Source organism: Saimiri boliviensis, chromosome 5, assembly GCF_048565385.1.
Source record: "Saimiri boliviensis isolate mSaiBol1 chromosome 5, mSaiBol1.pri, whole genome shotgun sequence".
NCBI classification, from domain to species: Eukaryota; Metazoa; Chordata; class Mammalia; order Primates; family Cebidae; genus Saimiri; species Saimiri boliviensis.
In genome coordinates this window covers 40,296,734-40,318,529 of record NC_133453.1, presented here as the reverse complement: position 1 = coordinate 40,318,529, position 21,796 = coordinate 40,296,734, and the positions used below count along the sequence as shown (strand labels likewise).

The window sequence follows — 21,796 nt, the reverse complement described above, 5'->3', positions numbered from 1 at the left end:
TGAAGAACAAGGGTGCAGCATGGGGACCAGAGCTGAGCCTGTGGTATTCTCCCTGGCCTTGACCTGGACACCATCCAGCCTGGGAAGACATATATTCATGCTCTTTCCTGAAATGGTGTTTTGACCTGTCTAGAAACCAAGCAACAGCTTCACGTAATCAGTATCTGTCTAAAAAGAAATGTCAAAAACAAAAAATACTCCTTATACTCATTCAAAAGTCAATCCCAACAATGATACAGACACATACACACACATTTACAACTTCCCAATGTCTTCTCAGTTAAACAAACTACTAAGTCCTTGAATTAATAAACAATATGGATGTTGGTTTTAAGTGAATATTATCCTTTTTTAAATTTTTTTACAGTCTCTTTACTCAAGAACAAGGTTCTTCTCTAGAAAAATTTTAACTTATACACACACACAGAACTTTTCTATTTACAATTCTTAAGAACTCTTTGTTTTATAATCAAAAGGTAGAAAGATAATTCTAGACAGCCAGGACGTGGTATGCTAATCTTCCCTAAGCTCCCTGACTTCCTGCCCTCAAAGTCTCAGGCATTGACCTACAAATCAGGTCACTTTTCCCTTAGAGTTTCAGCGCCAGGCTCTCATGTGGAAGGTTGGGAGCTATGTTGCAACCACATGGAGACTCCTCTGCATAGGCTGGGGGAAAGAAGAAGAGTTTCTCCACAAAAGTTAGAGCTTAATCCCTACCCCTGCCTTCCAGGGTGAGTACAGTGCCCTTGTGGGCAATGCCTCAAGCCCTCTTTCCTTAGCTAAATGGGAAGAAAAGTCAGAGGAGGAGAAAGGGGAACCAGAGAAAGAGAGCACCAAACTCCTCCCAAGAGGGGAGACGCGGCCCTGCCTTTCCTGTCTCCTACCTCCTGCTCAGAGCAGCCCCAGCCTTCTCAAGCCTCCATCCTGTGGGGAGAAAATCACCCAAGATGAAGGCAAGAGAACATCTCAATGTGAGCTTGGGTCCATCTGCTTGTCAATATGCAAGCTCTCCTCACTGAAATGTCCTCACAGTGAAATCAGTAACCAATTGAATATCTTTAGCCCTTGACCTATTTTGGTAACAGCATTATTTCCTTTTGAAGGGGAGTAGGGACAAGAAGGATGGTGAATTTCCCTTGGCTTGTTAAACACATACTTCCTCTTTTTGAACCTTTGGCCATGATTTACCACAGCGTCTGGGGCTGGCTTAGCTCTGCCCCTGGTTATGTAATACCACCACAAAAACCTCAGAGCCCAAAGAACCTTGCCCTCCTCTTGGATCGCATGGTATAGTAGCTCACCTAAACTGGTAAAAATCTCAGATTGAGACTCTAAGAACTTGTCTTGCAGTCAGTTATATCCTGATGCATTCTAGAGTTCTCAGAATGTTTACACAGCAGGCCAGTGGGGGCTGCTTATCTTCTCTGGAAGGACAGGTGAACTAGCAGATGATGTTCTATGAATTCCTTTAGGCTTATTCAGCCTCTAAACAAGCAGCAAGGAGAAGGCCTCGTGGCAGAAGCGTCTTCTACGCCTCATACAGAAAGAGGCTGCACCCTGTAAAAACTGCCCCCACTGTTAACAGGGAGGAACTTTCTACACCACCACCTCTCCTGCACTAACCCTCAACCAAGGAGCAGGCTAAGCTCCACTCACAACACTGCAGCTTCTCCCAAGGACCTTCCCTCATGAAGCCACCCCATCAGTGAGACGGTCACCCCAATGTGCCAAAAAGTGAAACCGACACCTGGAGTGGGCAAAGCCAGGGCAGCCCTGCCAGCCAAGCTCAGGATGCTGAAGCAGAAATCTGGTCCTCTCTCTGTTACTTCTTCCTCCGATTCTACCCCAACCTCCACATGATACACAAGGGAAGCCTGCCCCTTCCTCAGCCCTTCCAATGTGCAGCCCCGGATCCCCCTCTCAAGCCAAACTCAGAGATGTCACTGTACATGCATTTAGCCTGTTCTCTAATACGATCCACCCTTTCTGTGGGAGAATGATTTGGTTTGTCACCTCATCTGACTTTCCAGGACCCCACACCACTTCCTCCTGTCTAAGGCCAACTCTATTCCCATTTCCCAGGCACTTTTGTAGTGTTTGTTTTCCCTGTTAAAGGCAGCTGAGAGTTTTATATCATCACCTAAATGTCACACGAAGAGACCTGAGGTCTATTTTAATATGAGTGGAGTTTAGAGGCTTATAGTCCCCGGAGAACTTAATCTTCCATTTGATTTTTAATCTTTAAGTTTTAATGATTGACATGGCCAGATGGACATCCTTATCTCAATCTCAAGTATGGTTCCAATAGGCTGGCACCAGAAGGTTGTACTTAACAATGCCCTTTCAATGACAACACCATTCAATAATAACACCCTATTGCCCTAAAGAACTGGTCACCATTCATGATGTTGCAACACAGTGACCCACACACAGAGGTGAGATGTTGAAATAGGAAATGTTAATAAGGTCAAGGGGATGGTCAGTTTCAACAGTAAACTACTGCCTCTAGACAGCATTTCACTTAAACTGGCTTATATCTCAATTCTGCTATGTGTTGTTCTCACCTCACCACTAAAATCATTGTCTCCAAAGTCCCCAATGCCCTCTGTGCTAACCTCTCAGCAGATTCATCACAGTCAACCCCACTCCCTCTTCTTAAACCACTCACTTTCCTTGGTTTCTGTGATGCTTCACCCTCTTGATTCCTTCTTCTCTGTTTGCTTTTTGGTGTTTTTTGCTTTTTGGATTTTTGTTGTTGTTATTTTTACTGCAGATTCCCATTTTTCTGCCCATCTCTTAAATTTTGATGTTCCTGGGACTCCATTCTGGACCTCTTGGGTTTCAATCTATAGGCATTTCCTAGATAATCTTATCTACTAGTAAATAACTATAAGCACTTTGAGGACAAGGCTTATGCCACTCATCCTGTATCCTCAACCCTAAAGCAGTGCCTAAACAGGATACACCTCATAAATACTGGATAGGCTGAACTGATTTTTTTTCTCTGTAACCAAATCAAATCTATTGCTGACCCCCAGACCCACTCCATCAGCCCCTATATTTCCCTACAAAAAGTGTAACATTCACATTCTTCCCTGTACATTTCTCCTGTCCGTTGGGTAAAATTTCTGAGATTAAGCTCCCGAGTAGAGTTTTTCAACCTGTGGTTCACTGCCTGTTAAAGGGTCATAAAGTTTATCTGTTATGTTACAAACACCTTTTTTTTTTGAGATGGAGTTTCACTCTTGTCGCCCAGGCTGGAGTGCAATGGTGCCATCTCAGCTCACTGCAACCTCCACCTCCCAGGTTCAAGGGATTCTCCTGCCTCAGCCTCCCAAGTAGCTGGGATTACAGTATACTGTATGTCACTACGCCCAGCTAATTTTTGTATTTTTAGTAGAGACAGGGTTTCACCGTGTTGACCAGACTGGTCTCAAACTCCTGACCTCAGGTGATCCACAGCCTCGGCCTCCCAAAGTGCTAGGATTACAGGCATGAGCCACCGTGCCTGGCCAACAAACACCATTTTTAATTAGGTCAAATAGGATATAATGACAAAGAAAATGCCAAAATACTTTACACATAGTAGGGATTTATTTTTTAAGGGTCTGGCTGTCTGTATATACACATGAATGGACTGGTAAAAATGTACTATGTATGTCTCACAAGGGAATATGGTTGAAAAAGTTGGAGAAATGCTGCTCCACAGTGTCCATCCCCTATATCTGGTCAAATGTAACCACAGTTATCATTTCTCCCTCCAATTCTACCCCAGCCTCCACCCCAACCACATACAATGATATAGGGCCTCCTTTTCAGCCCTAACAAACATCGTCAACTTAAATTCACTCCAGAGAAAGTCCAAAATAAGGCTTTTCGTTTCAATAGTTTTATGAAAGGATAGGCTATGCAAAAATTTGAAGCTTGCATTGTCACTTCAGTTTTTTCTCCTTTTAAACTAATTTCATCAAAATAAATATCAATAGGTCATAGCATATTTTTCCAAAATATATTTTTATAGCATCAAAATAACTACATAACATCCTATGAAATTCTACAAACAGGTGACAAGGTTGGACCACTGCAGATACTATTTAGGCCACAATACTTGCACTCTATCTCCTCCAGAGGGTTTACAAAGGTGACAGCTAGGCAACTACTCCAGATCCTAGAAATAAGGATATTTGTGGTAGTACAATCTCCTTTCCAATCGTTGTGGCCTTTTGAAAGCCTGGGATCATATATCTGGCTGATAGAAACTTGGGAGAGTGTTACTTGTGTAGTTCCAGAACCCCAGAAGGAAAAGGCCACAGTTCTCGCTGAATGGCTTGCCTTTTTCTTTGGAAATTTAAAAATTCTTCTAACTGAAGGACAATCATGATACAACCCATCAAAACCTCTGGGATACAGCAAAGGCTGTACTAAGAGGAAAGTTCATAGCCCTAAACACCTACATCAGAAGGTCTGAAAGAGCACAAACAGACTAAGGCTACACCTCAAGGAACCAGAGAAGCAAAAACAAACCAAACCCAAACCCAGTGTTAGAAAGGAAATAACCAAGATCAAAGCAGAAGTAAATGAAATTGAAACCAAAAAAAATACAAAAGATAAATAAAATGAAAAGCTGGTTCTTTGAAAAGATAAATAAAACTGATAGACCATTAGCAAGATTAACCAAGAAATAAAGAAAGAAAATCCAAATAAGCTCAATTAGAAACTAAACAAGAGATATGATAACTGACACCACAGAAATACAAAAGATCATTCAAGGCTACTGTGAACACTTTTACGTGCATAAACTAGAAAATTTAGAGGAGATGGATAAACTCCTGGAAAGATACAACCCTCCTAGCTTAAATCAGGAAGAATTAGATACCCTGACTGGATCAATAACAAGCAGCAAGACTGAAATGATAATTCAAAAAATTACCAACAAAAAAAAGTGGCTTCACAGCAGAATCATACCAGACATTCAAAGAATTGATGCCAATCCTATGACACTATTTCACAAGACAGAGAAAGAAAAACTCCTCCCTGAATCATTCTATGAAGCCACAATTACCCTAATACCAAAACCAGGAAAGGACATAACCAAAAATGAAAACTACAGACCAATATCCCTGATGAACACAGATGTTAAAATCCTTAGCAAAATACTAGCTAACTGAATCCAAAAACATATCAAAAAGACAATCCACCATGATCAAGTGGGTTTCATGCCAGAGATGCAGGGATGGTTTAACATACCCAAGTCAATAAATGTGATACACCACATAAACAGAATTTAAAACAAAAATTACGATTATCTCAATAGACACACAAAAAGCATTTGACAAATCCAGCAACGTTTTATGTTTAAAATTCTTACAAAATTAGCATACAAGGGACATACCTCAAGGTAATAAAAGTCATCAATGACAAACCCACAGCAAACATAATACTGAATGGGGAAAAGTTGAAAGCATTCCCTCTGAGAACTGGAACAAGACAAGGATGCCCATTCTCACTACTTGTCTTCAATGTAGTACCGGAAGGCTTGGCCAGAGCAATCAGACAAGAGAAAGAAATAATGGGCATCCAGATTGGTAAAGAAGAAGTCAAACTGTTGCTGTTTGCTGATATGATTGCTTACCTAGAAAACCCTAAGGACTCCTCCAAAAAGCTCCTAGAACTGTTTACTCGCCCAAAGCTTTCCCTGACTCTGCCTGGGCTGGGTTGAAAGTTTCTCTAGAGCAAGCAGCATGTTCTATTTTGTCTGCATCTGTCACTGAACTTCTGCACTTAGAAAATACCGACCAGTTGAAAAGGCTGAAGTTACATGGCTTTGAAATCAGATGGTGGCCTTCAAGTCCCAGCTCTGCCTCTTAATAGCTGTGTGACCTTAGGCAAGATTTTCATCTACCTGTGCCTCAGCTTCCACATCTGTAAAATAGCAAAGAGAACTACCTAGTCATGTCTTTGTATTTAATGAGCTTAGTTCTATAAGTGTTTACCACAGTGCCAGCACATACTAACAGCTAAATGTTAAAAATAATTATTATAATGACCATTGTCATTATTCCCCAACCAGTCCTTTGTGTTCCCAGCATTATTTTTGTTTCCTGTTTTTCTTAGCCTGCAACACCATCATAGAGAAATGAGCAAAGGAAGACTTCTGATGGAGTCAGAGGGCAGAAGGGAATATGTGTCTGGGGTCTGGCAAGAATATTACAAATAGTATTCCATTAGTCCAACTTAATGTCAGCTGAAACTTCTCGTAGCCACAAGACCTGTGCCAGCCTCACCTGATTAAATATTAATACATTTTTTATGCATTTGAGAAGATTTGGTACAGTTCTGTACTAAGGTACATAAGATACATGGCAACTAATTGATAATTGTATGATGGTGCCTTTTTTGTGATTGAAACTGTCACTCCTTTTCAAGAACAAAGACAAAAGAGGTTATAACAGAGCAGACTGAGATGCAAAATCATTTATACATTTATTCAACACATTTTAATGTAACATCTAAAAAGCTGTGGCCAGGCACTTAAGAAATGGTAAAAATAAATTAGAGATCCTACATGACAGAGCTATAACTTAGTTTAACTGTATATGGCCTTATAATGAAAGCAACACAAGTTGAAAGTGTTGTACCAGACATAGCCCAAATGCAGTCCAGCTAATGGGTAGGATCTAGGTAAGTGGACATAAAGAAAAGGAACTCCAGGTGGAGGAAAACACAGAAGCAAAGGTGTGTCGGTCAGGAAGGAATCAGGTATGTCTCAGAACATAGACAATGTGGCGTGGCTGAAGGGTAGGCTGTGAAGGGGAAAATCTGGAGACAGAATTAGAAAACTAGCCTGGATCAGATCATAGATGGTGTATTAGTCCATTCTCATGCTGCTAATAAAGATATAACGACTGGGTAATTTATAAAGAGGTTTAATTGACTCTCAGTTGGGCATGACTGGGGAGGCCTCAGGAAACTTAACAATCATGGCCTAGGGGAAGCAAACACGGGGTCCTCATTCACATAGCAGCAGCAAGAAGTACAGAGTGAAGGGTGGGTGGGGCATGGGAAGCCCCTTATAAAACCATCAAATCTCGTGAGAACTCACTATCACAAGAACAGCATGAGGGTAACCGCTTCCATGATTCTACTACCTCCCACTGGGTCCCTCCCAAGACAGCTGGGGATTATGAGAACTACAAGATGAGATTTGGGTGGGGGACACAGCCAAATCACATCAGATGGTCTTAAACATAAGTTAAAGCCTTCTTTACATAAATTAAACGTTAAGTTTAACTTTACATAAGTTAAAGACAGGTTTTACCCTATCAACTGCACAGGCCTTTAATTGTAATTTGATCGAGGAAACAATACAATCAGGAAAATTAATCTTGCAAACTGTGTAATATGAGAGAGAACAGTTGGGCAAGTGCTGGAATAGTCACGAGGTAACAAAGACTTGAGGGAGGACATACTGGTGGTAATGGAAAGATTCAAGGAACAGGACCTGCCCCCCCAGCTGGATGGGGTGGCCAGGGAAGGGATCAAAGATAAGTCTAAGGTTGTGTTCAGGAGAGTGGGAGAACAGTGATGCCCTTAACAGAAGCAGGCACCAGAGGAGAAGGAGCTGGTTCAAAGGCAGCATGGTGACCCAGAGTTTAGATGTGTAGCCTGGCAGCCAGCCAAGGGATGTATCCAACAGGCAGTTAATCCAGGTTGGCAAGAGGTCTGGTGCAGACAGATTTATGAGTTGTGAGCGTAAATTAGTAATCAGAGCCATGAAATTGGATCAAACTCACCAGAGGGTGAAACTGCAGAGAAGGAAGAAAAGCAAATGCAGAAGGGGAGGAGAGAAATGCAAAACGAAGCAGAAAAAAAAAAAAGAGAGAGAGAAAGAAGTGTGCCAAGCAAGGCGGCCTCCATGGGGAACACCAACCAAGAAGGCAGATCTGAGAGAAACGAGTAGGAGGCAGGAAGCACTGAACGCCTTGAAACAGGATGGGGTCCTGAGGCTCCCGGCACACTCTGAACACGGGCACACCTTCAGACAGAGCCAAAACCCTGCAAGGGGAAGGGGATTACCCTCAGCCAGCCAGATTTTAAAGGCCCTGAAAGTTCCCCCAATTTATGCCCCACCCCTGCCCCTGTACACACCTACTGAAAGCAAACTCTCCTCTACTGGCCTGAAAACGGCACCATCCTAACTCTGACGAGGATGAAGGTACCCCAGACTCCAGGAAGCCTCTGTTTATATGCCCCTGGAATCCAGAAGTTCTCAGGGGCTGCGGGGAGACTGGAAGCCCCCTCCTCTAGCTCCCGGCCCTCCCTGGCTGATTACCACAGCTGCAAGACTCATGGACTCCTGTCTGCCGCCGTACGGCGGCATGGATGACACCGTCCTAAACACGCAGACGGGCGGGTCACTGTGCCGGGAGGAGGCCGCCCAAGCCGGGCCGCAGGCAGAGGGAGCGCAGGCAGTATGTCCGGGATGGGAGGGGGAGGCCTTTCTTAAACCGGAGGAAGGGAACGAACAGCACAAGAAATGAGTGATGGACATCTTGGTGACCTTTAGGGGAAAAGGCGCAGACTCAAAACGCCTGCCTGGAAGGCCACTGCTCCGGAGCCTGGTGAACCGCAGCTGACCCCGAACGAGTCCAAAGCTCCCGGCCATTTTGACCCAGGTTCTTCCCGTTCCCAGCTTCCGCATCCCGCCAGGAAATCCGAGGCTGCAGAAGCGTTGAACGCGAAGCGCCTCGAGACCCACGCAGGATTCCGGTTTTCCCCGGACGTTACGCTCAGCTCAACCGACCTCCTCCGCTTCCACGCGGGACGCGAACGCTTCGCGTTTTCAGATCAAGTCGGAAAGTGCAGCCACCCGAGCTACGCCGCCGGCCCCAGACCCAGGTTGGGAGGGACCCCCGCGGCGGCGGCCGGGTCGGGCGAGGCTCCCGGCACGCGGAGGCCCTGCTGCGCCAACGCGCGCCCGGGGAGGCGCAGGGACGGCGGGGCGGTTGGGCGCGGACGCCACGTTGACCCCTCCACCCCCAGCGCCTCCTCCTCGCAGTCCCCGGGACGCAGGGCACCAGGGCGGCGACGAAAAGGCCCCGCAGCAGCGACTCCACTTCTCCCTCCGGGAAATCCTTGTAAAGAGCACGCAAGACATCTTGATGACGCAAAGCCTGAGTGGTAGCATGAGTCATGGGGGGCGAGAGGTGGAGGCAAAGAGGAGAATTTAAGCAAAGTGTGAGTAGGCCATTCTGATTGTTTCTTCCAGTTGATGCATAATTTCTTGGAAAGCATCTGAGTAGGAAATGGATGTTTTCCAAGAATGTTGGAAATGTTTTCAGAAATCCATACTGTGAGGAGAAGTACTCTAACGGCTTCAAATAACTTGATGTTTCTTTCACCTGCATGTCAAACTTGTTTAAAGAAAACTCACGGTAATATCATTATCTAGTTCACCTACGTTTTAACATAATGCAAGTACAAACGGATGTATACTCTGCTTTCAGGAAAGCAGTTTCCTCACCCAGTTCCTGCTCTATGCAGATAAAAGAGTTTAACTGAGGTGGATACCTGGCTTTCCATGTGTAGGAAAGATAAGGTGTTGCCTTCCAAAGACAAATACGTGCCAGTGTTCGTTTGAAGATTATATAACCAGTGGTCTGGCCTCCCTGAGAATACTAAACGAAGTATTTCACTATTGCAGAAGGGCTGTCCTCATTTTCTTTTTTTTTTTTTTTTTTTTTTTTGTTTCTTTGTTTGTTTCTTTGTTTTGGAAGCATTTGTTGTTTTATCATTATTATTATTATTTTTAAGACGGGGTTTCACCATGTTGGTCAGGCTGGTCTTGAACTCCCGACCTCAGGTGAACTCCCCCCCCGCCCCCACCTTAGCCTCCAAAGTACTTGGATTACAGGCATGAGCCACCACGCCCGGATGGAGGGCTGTCCTCATTTTCAGAGCATTGGTTTGCCTGCCATGCTCTGGAGAGAACAAAGCAAGGGGGCTGGAGCAAGGAAATCAGTAAGAAGAATCTGGAATGAATAGCCTGAGGTGCAGAAAGGCGACCCAGGATGGTGAGTACACTGGTGTGGACTGGTAGAGTGAGTCTGACACATTGTTAGAATTATTTTTCTCGCACAAGACATTGAACGAGCTATTTGGCAGATTTACATGCTTACTACCTTGAAGAATCGGTATTCAGATTACACTTCCCCTCTTTCAATTGCAGCAGAAAATGACCTTGGAAAACTAGATCACATCCTTCCTCTTTAAATTATTCCTTTCTATCAAGGACAAACGGTGTTGAACTCAGACCACAAAATTCTGATCTTTGTGTGTGTGCTGTAACTTTCTGTATGCCTAGCACCAGAAAAGAAGACTGACAGTAATTGTCAGTTACTGAATTTTCTCATTTTTTTCTTAGTCAGATTTATTTCTATTATTAAACTTTACAAGGAAAAGTTTTAGTCATATGTATCAATCTTATTCTTTTCCCATTTTCTAAATATTCTTCTAATTTTATCTTTCTTATATACCTAGTCCTCATTTCTCTTGATTGAGTATTCTTTTTCTACCTTTTTTGTAGAGATGGGGGTCTCACTATATTGCCAGGCTAGTCTCGAACTCCTGGCCTCAAGCAATTTTCTCACCTCTGCCTCCCAAAGTGCTGGGATTACAGGCATGAGCCACCTCGCTGGGCCTTTTTCTACCTTTTTTAATTGAAAGTTTCTTTTCAATCATTCTAATTTAATAAAAACATCTAAAGCTATGAAATTTCCCCATGTATATAGCTTTCGTTGTATCTCATAGATTTTGATATGCAATCTTTTCATTGTTATTTTTCTATAGTCTGTATTTTGTTTTTAGTCCTTTTTTGAGCCTAATTATTTAGAATTTTATTTTAAACTTATCTATGCTTATATGTTTTTGTCTTTTTGTCATTATTTTTTAGTTGGATTGCACTATGATCACAAATGATTGTTTAAAGGAGAAAACAAAAAGAAAATCTGGAAAATCTGGAACAAAGTAGAAAAAATGTAAGCATGAGACAGAGTATTAAAGCGTTAAGAAAAATAGTGAAAACAAGGCATGAAGAAGAGAAAGTGAAAGGACCCAAGGGGCTGGACAGAGCAGAGGACTGGCTTGGTCGGTATGGGCTTGGCAGCAGGGTCAGATTGTTGGTAGGGCACATGATATGAGGCAGTGTTCGGAGCCCAGAAACACGTGGGGAGGGAGGGACACAAGGGTATCAGAAGAAATGAAAGAGAATCCTCAGAGAAAACCCAGCAGCACCTTGGTTGTGATGGCCAAGAAACATCTTTCTAGATCTACTCTTGATTCTACTCCAATGGCTCAAGTGTTAGACTTAAGATTGTCTTTTTCCCGTGTTATTCATCTTTTTTTTTTTCGAGACAGAGTCTCACTCTGACACCAGACTGGAGCACAGTGGCGCCATCTTGGCTCACTGCAACCTCTACCTCCTGGGTTCAAGTGATTCTCCTGCCTCAGCCTCCCAAGTAGCTGGAACTACAGGCGCACACCACCACATCCAGCTAATTTTTTGTATTTTTAGTAGAGATGGGGTTTCACCATGTTGGCTAGGATGGTCTTGATCTCTTAACCTTGCCATCCACCCATCTCAGCCTCCCAAAGTGCTGGGATTACAGGCATGAACCACCACGCCCAGCCTAATCTTTTCATTTCTTGGGTGAATTTAAATTATTTTGCTGTTTTCTATTAAATAGGAGGAATGGATTTTAACATTGAAATGTGCCAGGATCCCAGGAACTCTTCCACTCATATTATTTTCTTCATTCAACATTCATTTTTTACTTCCTATTATGACCACTACTATGTCATGTGATGAATATGAAGAGTCACCTTCTAAACATCTCACTTATGTATAGCCCATGCATGTATGCCAGTTCCCTTGTTGCTGAGCAGAAAGCAGTTACTCTCACCTGAGAAAGAGTAAATGGCCAAGGTAGCAGCTACTTCTGAACCCCAAGAAAATTCCATAAACCCACCACCTACCTGCCGTCCCACCCTTGCCAAGAGAGTAGGGGAGGAGATGCATGTCCTGAGCCACTCATTAGCCCTTTCTTTCAACAGGGTGTTTAATTAATTAAGCTGCCCAGAAATGTCATGCATTCACAAGTCTCCAGAGTGGTCCTGGCACATAGTACTTAGCAGCCAGGTCACTGGAGCCAAGCTGCCTGGGTTTGCATCCTGACTCTGTGGCTATAGAGTATGATCTTGGGCAGTTTTCTTAAACTCCCCGTGCATGAGTTTTGTTTTGTTTGTTTTGTTTTTTGACCTCCAAGTGGGGGTTGTAATATTACCTGCCTTGTTAGGTTTTTTTTGGAGATTAAAGGAACCCATGTTTAGAACAGTGCCTGGTACAAAATAAGCACTCAATAAAAATTAACTCTTCTTACTGTTACTCCAGAATGCAGGCATCCTTGCCAATGCCGTCACAGACAGTGCTGGCCCCACAGAGAGAATGCAGCTACCCAAGAGAACACAGATAGAGGTGCTCAAGTTAGACAAAGCTGCATCATCACTCAGTCCTTTGTATCAGCAACTAAAGCAATCATCCAGAAATTTGCAAAGCAAATTGGAGAGAAGCCAAGACTTCGATAGAAATCCACTGATGGGGATTTCCTCCATAAAGACTTTTTCTTCAGAAGGTGCATAAACTGCAGCACAGACCTGTGTGTGATGAGCATTAACAGCCCTGAAATAAAGTGTGCGACCTCACAGGCACTCTGAACACTGTGGACCACCCAGGAGGAGGAGTCCGGGAAGAATACAGACTTCTCTCAGCCACAATGCTGAGGTTTAGTATTAGTTCTTTAGTGAGGAAGAAGAAGAAATTGAAGGCAAAGCACCCTGAAATCTTTAAAGACTACATTACAGTATGGATTTATTCTTTTTTAAAAATCCTCATGGTTTCTATAAAGTCATAGTGAAGTCAGTCTGGTGCTCAACATTGGAGACACAGTGACCCAGACCCGGACGGACGCTGCCCTCATGGAGTTTACAATCCAGAAGGAGAGACTGACATATTAAGTAATCACACAAATGTCATTGTAAGCTTTGATAAGTGTGTAGAAGAAGGGGTCAGTGACGATAATGTCAAGGACTTTTGGATTCAGGGGTCAGAGACAGTTTGTTTGAGAGAGCAACAGTAATGCCGTGCCCTGAAGAATCAGGGGGTACTAGCCGGGGGAAGAGCTGCAGCAGACAATACCAGGAACAGCACATTGAGGCTTGGGGATGGGAACTGTGGGGTGTGGTTCTGGAACTGGGAGGGGCCTGTACTTGGAGCATCCTCAACGGGATGGAGAACTGGGTGGTGGGAACACTGTGGGATATGAGGGAAGGGCTGGACCCCCAGGGATTGTGTGGGCAATTTTAGCATCTTCATTGTTTTCCAGACACAGGGCAAGTCACAGAAGGGATTTAGGCACACAAGTGACATATTTTAGTTTATATTTTTAATGAACCATCCCAATTGCAGTGTGGGTCTAGAAGGGAAAAGAGATGTCTATCAGGGAGCTTTCAGCCTGGTCATCAGAGTCAAGGATATGGTGAACACAACTAAATACAGAGACCTTTTTGCTTATACTAGATCCTGAAAAGATCATGTCTGTCTTAGTGGGGGGACTCCCCTTTCTACAAAATGGCACCAAAACCACAGAAGAGATCACTGAAGTAAAGTTCCTCAATCAATGAAACATTTTCTGGATTAAATTTTGTTTAATCAAAAAGTATCAAGAATGCCATTTAGCCATTATGAAGTTTATGAAAAGAATGAGTGGGTTTGACTCATGGAAATAAGTAGCTGGGAATGTGATGTTGAATGCTGAGGGACCCCCTGAATTCAGGACAGTTGAGCAGTAGATAGATGAGTTAGGCAGATAGCAAATCACTGCAGCAACACTACTGAAAGTAATATTGACGGCTTTGACTTCCACTGGTGAGCAATGCTCCAAATATGTCACCGCTGACTTCAGCTTTCCCCAATTGTAGTCAGCCCTGTTGCCTTCGGAGGCAGCGCAGGATCTGGCCCTATCAAAAGACAAGGCAGAGGTAGGGTTGCAACCTTCTTGGGTCCCCAGCACTGTTGCCTTTGTGGGTCCCTTCCTCTGTAAACACAATATTGTGGATACTAAATAGGTCTGCTAAAACACAAATTTTACTACTGCATTGGTTACATATAAATATATTTATATATTGATATATATGACCGAGGCTAGTTTATGTTCATTGTTTTCATCTGATTTTAAGAAGGATAACGTTTTTATGGGCCCTAAAAGTGAATTTGTTAGCCCTGCAGAGGGCAAACTTCAGAAATTACAGGCAGGTGAGTCCCCAGGGAGGAGAGGGCGATTTGAATATGCCATTACTCTTACAGGGTCTCTGCCCATGGAAGTATGACTGGTTGTCCCTCTAGTATCCCAATAAATGTTCTGGCCATAGGTGGCCAGATTCCTGCACCAACAGATTCGTGTTCCCACGGATCTGTGTACCAAGGTGCACTAAGATAATCAGTCTGGTAACCAAAAATGTGAATGTTTTCTAACTGATAAAAACTTCAGCTGAATTAAATTTAAAGGAGTTTAATTGAGCAATGAATAATTGAGGGCGAATCAGGCAGCCCCCAGAATCACAGCAGATTCACAGAAACTCCAGGGGTGCCTTGTGGTCAGAACAAATCTGTAGACAAGAAAGGTAAAGTGATGTACAGGAATTGAAAGTGAGGTACAGAAACAGGTTGGTTACAGCTCAGTGTTTGCCTTATTTGAACACGGTTTGAATTTTCAGCCCTCTATGAGTGGTTGATGTATGGCCGCTGGGATTAGCCAGCACTCAGCATTGTTACAGGTGCATACTATTTAGGATTTCAATTTTGTCTGACTCTTAAGCTAGGTTACAGTTAATCCACAAGGACTGAAATGTAGAAGTAAGGAGTTTTTCTCAGGCCATATTTAGTATGCTTTAACACAACCTTTATATCTCTGGAAGAATGTTAATTGAAATCTGATGTATAACTTGTCACAACACTTCTAGAAAAGGCTGTTTTCCTCCTACTTCCCTCTAGCCCACGATGGCTCTTTCTCCAAAACCTATCAAACTCTGACCCCAGTCTGGCTTCTCTGTCTCTCTTCCCCAGAATGTCTGTCTTCCTTCTGTTTCCTCTCCACCCATTCCCCACTTGCTATCAACAAGACACAGAACAGTCTAGACAGAAAAATACACCCTCTGGGAGGGGTAAAGAGAGGGGAAGAGGGAAGGCTGAGAACACGCCTAATTTTGTCAGTCTTTGCCCTGTCACAACTGCAAAAGCTAAAAGCCCTTTAAAAAATAAAGTCATTTTGTTAGAATGCCAACACAGAATGTACTGCTAGAAAGGCCCTTTGCTAAGACCAGCTTGTCAGGAGGCTGCGGGAGAGGCAGTGAACACAGGCGAGTGAGTGCAGTGCTAGAGAGGCTGGTGCTGTTTCTCAGTCCGACACACTCGTGGAGAGCTACTGCAGGAAGACCCCCATCCCTGAGTGGAAGGAGGTTGAAGGGCAATGTCATCCAGCCCTCCATGTGGAAGTTTCTTTCTGCTCCTGGAGCATGGAATTCTCCAGCCATTTGGTGGCAGAACAGGGGATTTCTTTCTTACAGATGAACCAGAATTCAGAAACACCAAAATTAAGTACAGATTGCAAAGTATACGCAAAAGGCATGGAAATATTTGAGGAAAGCACTACCTTTTAGACAATCTGTCTCAAGGAACCTTATTTCTGTCTGGAGGATGTTCTATTTGTGATGCAGGGACAAGTGGTAAGTGTGTGTTTAAACAGCTGGTGTTTTTAGACTCAACAGCATGGTCTCAGGATCAGGTCTCCAGCCCTGCAAGGCCACGTAACTCCTAACATGACCTGTGTTTCCAGGGAGGATGAGGCTTCCCCACTCAGAAAATGAGAAGTCTGTACTTTTATATCTTTGGGGAAACAAGATCCAAGCTTGCTGATAATGCAGGAGCTCTAGAAATATCTAATTCAAAGATGTAATTGCTGATTCTCACATGCAAGGAGTGACAGGTCATTACTGTATCATTACAAGCTTGAACAAAGAGCCGTAGGGTTCCAGTGGGGTCTCTGTGCTATTCAATCTTTCAGAACAGTTGGTGTTCCATATATACATATTTCTGTTCACCAGGGAGACACTGTAGCTCCATCTGCTTGAAAAAGGCATCAAAATAGCCTGGACTCAACTATCAACACATCTCTGGAGGGTCGTGCTGGGTCTTCCTGTGAAGAATGTCCCATTAATGACAAAACAAAGCCAACCCAGCTAGTGATGAAGGCATCTAGGGTCAGGCTGTACAATTTTTGAAAACTTCATGGATAAATTGCCCTGACATTTAAAACCTGCAATAGTTTCACATGCAGTGGAAACTATTACTCTGTTAGAGTAGACTACCCCAACATTCCAGAGAAACAGAATTATTCAGTATATCTCACCAGGTGGTTGAGGAAACAAGCTGTGTGATATTACAAATAGGACTTTCATAGGCACAGACTCTGGTATGCAGAACATGTGACTGAATCTCTGGGTGCCTCTGATCCCTTATTTGCAAACTGGGGATTTTATTCCTTCTCAGAGATTATGATGAAGATTAAATGAACTAATGCAGGGAGACATTTTGCCTGGCATATACTTAAGTACTGAATAAAGGTTAGGTATTACCCACAGGTACACACACGCATGTGCACACACGCATATACATTTAGATTCTATCTCAAGCCCATTCCACCTGGCAGCAGAAACTCAGTCCTCCTCAACTGGGGGGAAACCCAAAGTTCTTGTAGCAGCTAACAATGGCATGGGGATGGACACTCACCTTAGGCACCCCTGTCTGCCCTATTACCGGTCTTTGTTCCTGGCATCTCTAGAGTTGCCAGAGTTTCAAAGGCCTGTTTTGAAATACTCTACCTGAGCATTACCCAAGTTTTTTGTTTGTTTCTTCATTTGTTTTTGCGTTCCTGCAGTAAGAGCTCAACTCTGAAGGCAGGGACTATGGGCTGCCCTCACCAATGTGTGAAGAGCAAGAAAAGAAATTGCATGAGGAAAGCACATCAGCTCATAGCTCAAATTATCCTGCCACAACAGGAACATGACTTTTTTCTAGTACTTTATAATTCCATGGAGTGTTTTGGCATCTCCAGTCTGGACCACTCCCCTGACCTCCAGATTCCTATATCTAACTGACATGTGCACTTGGAACTCAAAAAGGTCCAAGAGAGAACTTTCAATTCCCCAAGACTTCCCATCCCAGCAAATGGCACCAACATTCACCCAATTATTCAAGCCACAAACGTAGTTTCCATCCTGAGCCCTCTTTTCTTTACCCCCTCCCATCTAATCTATCAACTGATCCAGTTGGATCTACCTCCAAAATTTATGCCAAGATGATCCCCTTTTCTCCATCTCTGATGCCACCACCCTGTGTCCTAGTCTAAGCCACCATTACCCGTAGCCCAGGATACACAAAAATGGCTTTAGATCTAGGCTGCAACTGCCCTCCTACCAGCAATAGTACATTCTCTGTACAATGGAATGCTCTGCTATAAATAACAAGTTGCATCCTAGCTCAGAACTCTCTGATAGCTTCCCTTCCCACTAGATCCCTCCAAGACCCTTGTCCTGGCCACCAAATTCTCTCTGACCTTCTGTCACCACACATCTTCCCCAACTCCCCACACGCAGCCGCGCTGACCTCCTTTCTGCTATCTTGACACACCAAGCTCGTTTCTTCCTGGGGTCTACTGTACTTGCCGCTATTTTCCCATGCCTTCTCTTGGTGAGCTTGTCCTTTCAGACTCAGCCCAAGTGCATGCCCATACTGACTACCTAAAACTAAACTAGTCTCTCAAGTCACCTTGCACTGTAATGTTGGGGTTCAGGGATTCAAGGTGCCCTTAGCTTCCCTGAGAGAACATTTCTCCAGGTTCTTGGTCTCCTGCCCGGGACCACGGCATAGTGCGCAGTAAATGCCGGACTCAAAAGTGTTTGTAGAAAGTGATTTATTTGCTTAGAGAGAGAGAAACAGGAGAGAGAAATAAACAGCTAACTGTCACACTGAGTGAGAGAATCCAGAAAGACGGAATCCAGGAGAGGAAAGCAGCTTCCACACAAAGTGGAAGGGAATAGAGATGGAGTTTAGGAGGGGAAGATAGGCTTCCACAAAGGGAGTATTCGGGGAAGGGGACCCAAACATGGAGCCTCAAGGGGTGTGGAAGAAGGGGACTTTTAACCTGCAAGGAACCCCCACCTTCTCTAAGACTACTAGCCAATGAGAGGAGTTCCTTAGAACTTCCGCTGGAGTGATTGACTCTTAGTTTCTTCCCATGCCCTCCAAATTTAAAAGTAAACCATTAAATCTCCCAGATGGAGAGAGATGGGATAGGGGGCATGGCGCTGGGAAATTCTTGCCCTTAAAACTACGCCCTCTTGTGAACCCGGAAAGAGAACACATTCCCTCAGCACCACCTTACCCTGTCTCCAAAACCTTTTTTTTTTTTTAATTAAAAAAAGTCACTTTTATTTATTAGTCCTTGGCTTTATACACATTCTCCTGGGAAAACTGGTCTTAGACTCCAAAGGAAACACGTGAAGATGCTGGCTTGACTCATTGATGAAAGAGAAACAGTTCTGCTCGGAGCCGCTGAAAGTGCTCATGGACTAGGTCGGGGGAGACCTGGTTGGCATTCCTGGTCTGGCAGTGCAGCTATAAGCCACCCACATCAGGCTGCCACTGTCAGTTTGGGCTTCCTTGGGGCTGATAGGCATCTAAGTAATTACTCTAACATATCTGCTCTTTAAAGGACAGCAAACAAACACGCTCTATCCCAGTGAAGGTTTGTGCGGGTGTGTGGCCTGATGCCTTCCCTTCCCAATTCTGATGAGCTGATTTTTTTTTTTTGTGAATGGAAGAAAGGTAAATTTTCAACATGATTATTATGAATTGTCATGTACCAGTATTGAAAGCCAAGCCTTTGTCACCGTGATGCACTTCTTATTTCCTTAATCTTTCTCTTCTGTCATTTTCCAGTCATATAAAGTGGTATGAATTTGAACAGGGGTTGTTCATATTTTGGTGCAAAATTATTAAAGTGTGGGGGCTGCTGTTTGCTTTTTTCTTTCAAATCAGTAAAAAAAAATTGTTATAATGGGAGTGATTTCTTACAGCTGAAATTCAGGGCACAGTTATGAAAAATTGTTATATCCCTTTATTTGGGTATTAGCTCTACGTGAGTTCACCTGTTTTCATAGAAGGTATATTTGACATTAAGACTGATAATAGCAAATAACTCTCAGATGATTTTGTTTTGTCTTAATAAATTCCTGCAGGCTGATCGATTCACCTAGAGGTCAATGCACTCCCTGCCCGGGCAATGCCAGAAGTCAGCAATTTCCCCACCAATAAGAGGTAGCAGCGTGAATCCTTAACTTGGGCCAGATGTTCTCAATTCAGTTGTTGTAATGAGCGAAATGAGTAAATGAAAAGTTTGAGGTGCTTTAAAGTCAGGATGCCTATCTAATTGTTTGAGATGGTTAGAAAAAAAACTGCAGAAATAATAAAGTAGAAAGTTATTTTAGAAAGTAATTTGTTGTAATGGGTTGGGCATGGTGGCTCATGCCTGTAATCCCAGCACTTTGGGAGGCTGAGGCAGGTGGATCACTTGAGTTCAGGAGTTTGAGATCAACCTGGCCAATATAGTGAAACCCCGTCACTACTAAAAATGTTAAAAAAAAAAAAAAAAAAAATTAGCCAGCCATCCCAGCTACTCAGGAGGCTGAGGCAGGAGAATTGCTTGAACCCAGGAGGCAGAGGTTGCAGTGAGCCAAGATTGTACCATTGGGAATTTTGCCTGTCAAATAGCAAGAATTTGTCATTTTTAGGAAATCTATGCATTAATAAACAGAGAGAGAGAGAGAGAGAGAGAGAGAGAGAGAAAGGACAGAACAAAGAAAGAGGTTAGTGATCCTGAGTGACCCAAAGCCAACTGGAACATCAGAAAAATAATTGCTGAGTGACAATTTGCAATAATTCAAAAGCTAAGAACTTTTCTGAGTGTAAAGAAAAAGGCTTTTACTGCTTTACCTTTGTTGATGAGAAAACCATTTATCCTTTAATATTGTATTAGAATGACCATTTCCTGTACAGTTTCCCCATCTCTTGAATTTAAAACCAGTATTTTGGTGTTTACGTACCCTTCTGTTTTATACATTTCCAAGACAAATTACAGAGGCAAAAGATGAGAAAATATACACAACTCTTCGATGAAATCGTCATTGTTACTGTTGTTCTTTCCTTTAGACAGCAGCCACAGGCTGAGTAAAGCTCACCCCTCCATCAGGGGCACAGCATCACCACAATCTGGACAAGGCTCCTCTCATTTTATGTTATGTTATTTTTTCTTTTTGTTCTACCTTTATTTTCCTCCCCCATATGCATCTTTCTTTTCTTCTGCATTTTAAATCTATAATCTTCCCTTTTATTTTCTGTATGGCAATTTAGAAATACAGATGTAACTTTGAAATATATACGATGTTTGTGTGTGCATGAGTGTGTGTTCTTAATGCAAATGGTGCTGTGATTTTTAAAATCTTTTGTTTTGGCCAAGCATATACTATGTATATGTCCACATACATACTACCATGTGTCTCTTCACTGACACTGGTATGAAAATTTCTGAGTGAAATTGCAGCAAAGTGATTTCATAGGGCCTGCCAGGCAGCTTTCCAGGATACTGCCCAAGTCATAGTTCTCACAATCCATTGCAGGACAGGCGCTGTCTCCTTGCCAGTATATGATGTGCCAGTGCTTGATACATCGACTTTGCAACTTTTGCTAATCTGATGGGTATAAAGTGTTGTCTCATTGCTGACTGTATTTGCATCTCTCTGATTACTAATGAGCTTGCTCCTCTTTCCATATGCTTACCAAAGTATATTTCCTAAGTGCAGCATCTTTCATATGATTACTGAAACATTTGTTTTAAGTGGTTGGGAATACTATGTATCTGATATGTCAGAATTGCAGTTGCAGCCCTTGATTAATTTCCCAAAGTCTAATCCTGCTTTTCTACTTCTTCATGTGGAACCTTGCCATTTTGTGCTCTTTGGGCCAAAGGCATTAGCATAATTGAAAGGAACAGCAATAAATCAAGTATTAAATGTAATGCTATTAACAACATTAAGTCCAACTGTTTGGATTGCTAAAGTTATTGGAGAATGATAGCTGTTTACCTGGAATGTTGCATCAGATAAACAGATGTCTTTATAGCATGGCATAGTGTCTTCAGGCCAGGCTCCCCCAGTGTGGGGGGACAGGATGAAGGCATAGTAGAGCTGGGATGCTTATCATCAACCTCTACCCTCTCTCTTGTTCCCACCTTGAAATAATTTCCACTGCCACACAATTGTGGTGTTAAAGAAAATACAACCATAATGGTTTGTTTTGCTTCTGTGGTGCCACTATACTTAGTCCCCAGCACACACAAGATTTAGAGCAGAAGGTTGCTGAGCTCATCTCTGGCTGAGTAAATCTTCTGAGGACTTGAAAGGAAACTTGGAAATGGGAGGTATTGTATGAAGAAATAAGGTGGTTTGTTGCCTTTTTCTGAGATGGTAAAAATCAAAAGAATGATGTCCTCTTTCCAAGACAATCAAAACTCTTTTGATTTTTACCATCTCAGAAAATCTCAGTATTGCTACCATTCCAGGTAAGTTT

At 43.1% G+C, this 21,796-nt stretch overlaps 1 long non-coding RNA gene across 3 annotated transcripts; it reads left to right on the top strand.

Annotated features, from left to right (window-relative positions):
* The first annotated feature begins 8,499 nt into the window (after window positions 1-8,499).
* LOC120364319 (uncharacterized) lies at window positions 8,500-14,210 on the top strand. Of its 3 annotated transcripts, none has more exons than XR_012517661.1 (4): window positions 8,500-9,237; window positions 9,777-10,073; window positions 10,952-11,036; window positions 12,449-14,210. It is a non-coding gene; the product is annotated as an uncharacterized LOC120364319 (long non-coding RNA). The 3 variants fall into 3 exon arrangements; XR_005579600.2 differs by having other exon boundaries at window positions 8,508-9,237; window positions 9,914-10,073; XR_012517660.1 differs by having other exon boundaries at window positions 8,686-10,073.
* Window positions 14,211-21,796: the final 7,586 nt, after the last annotated feature.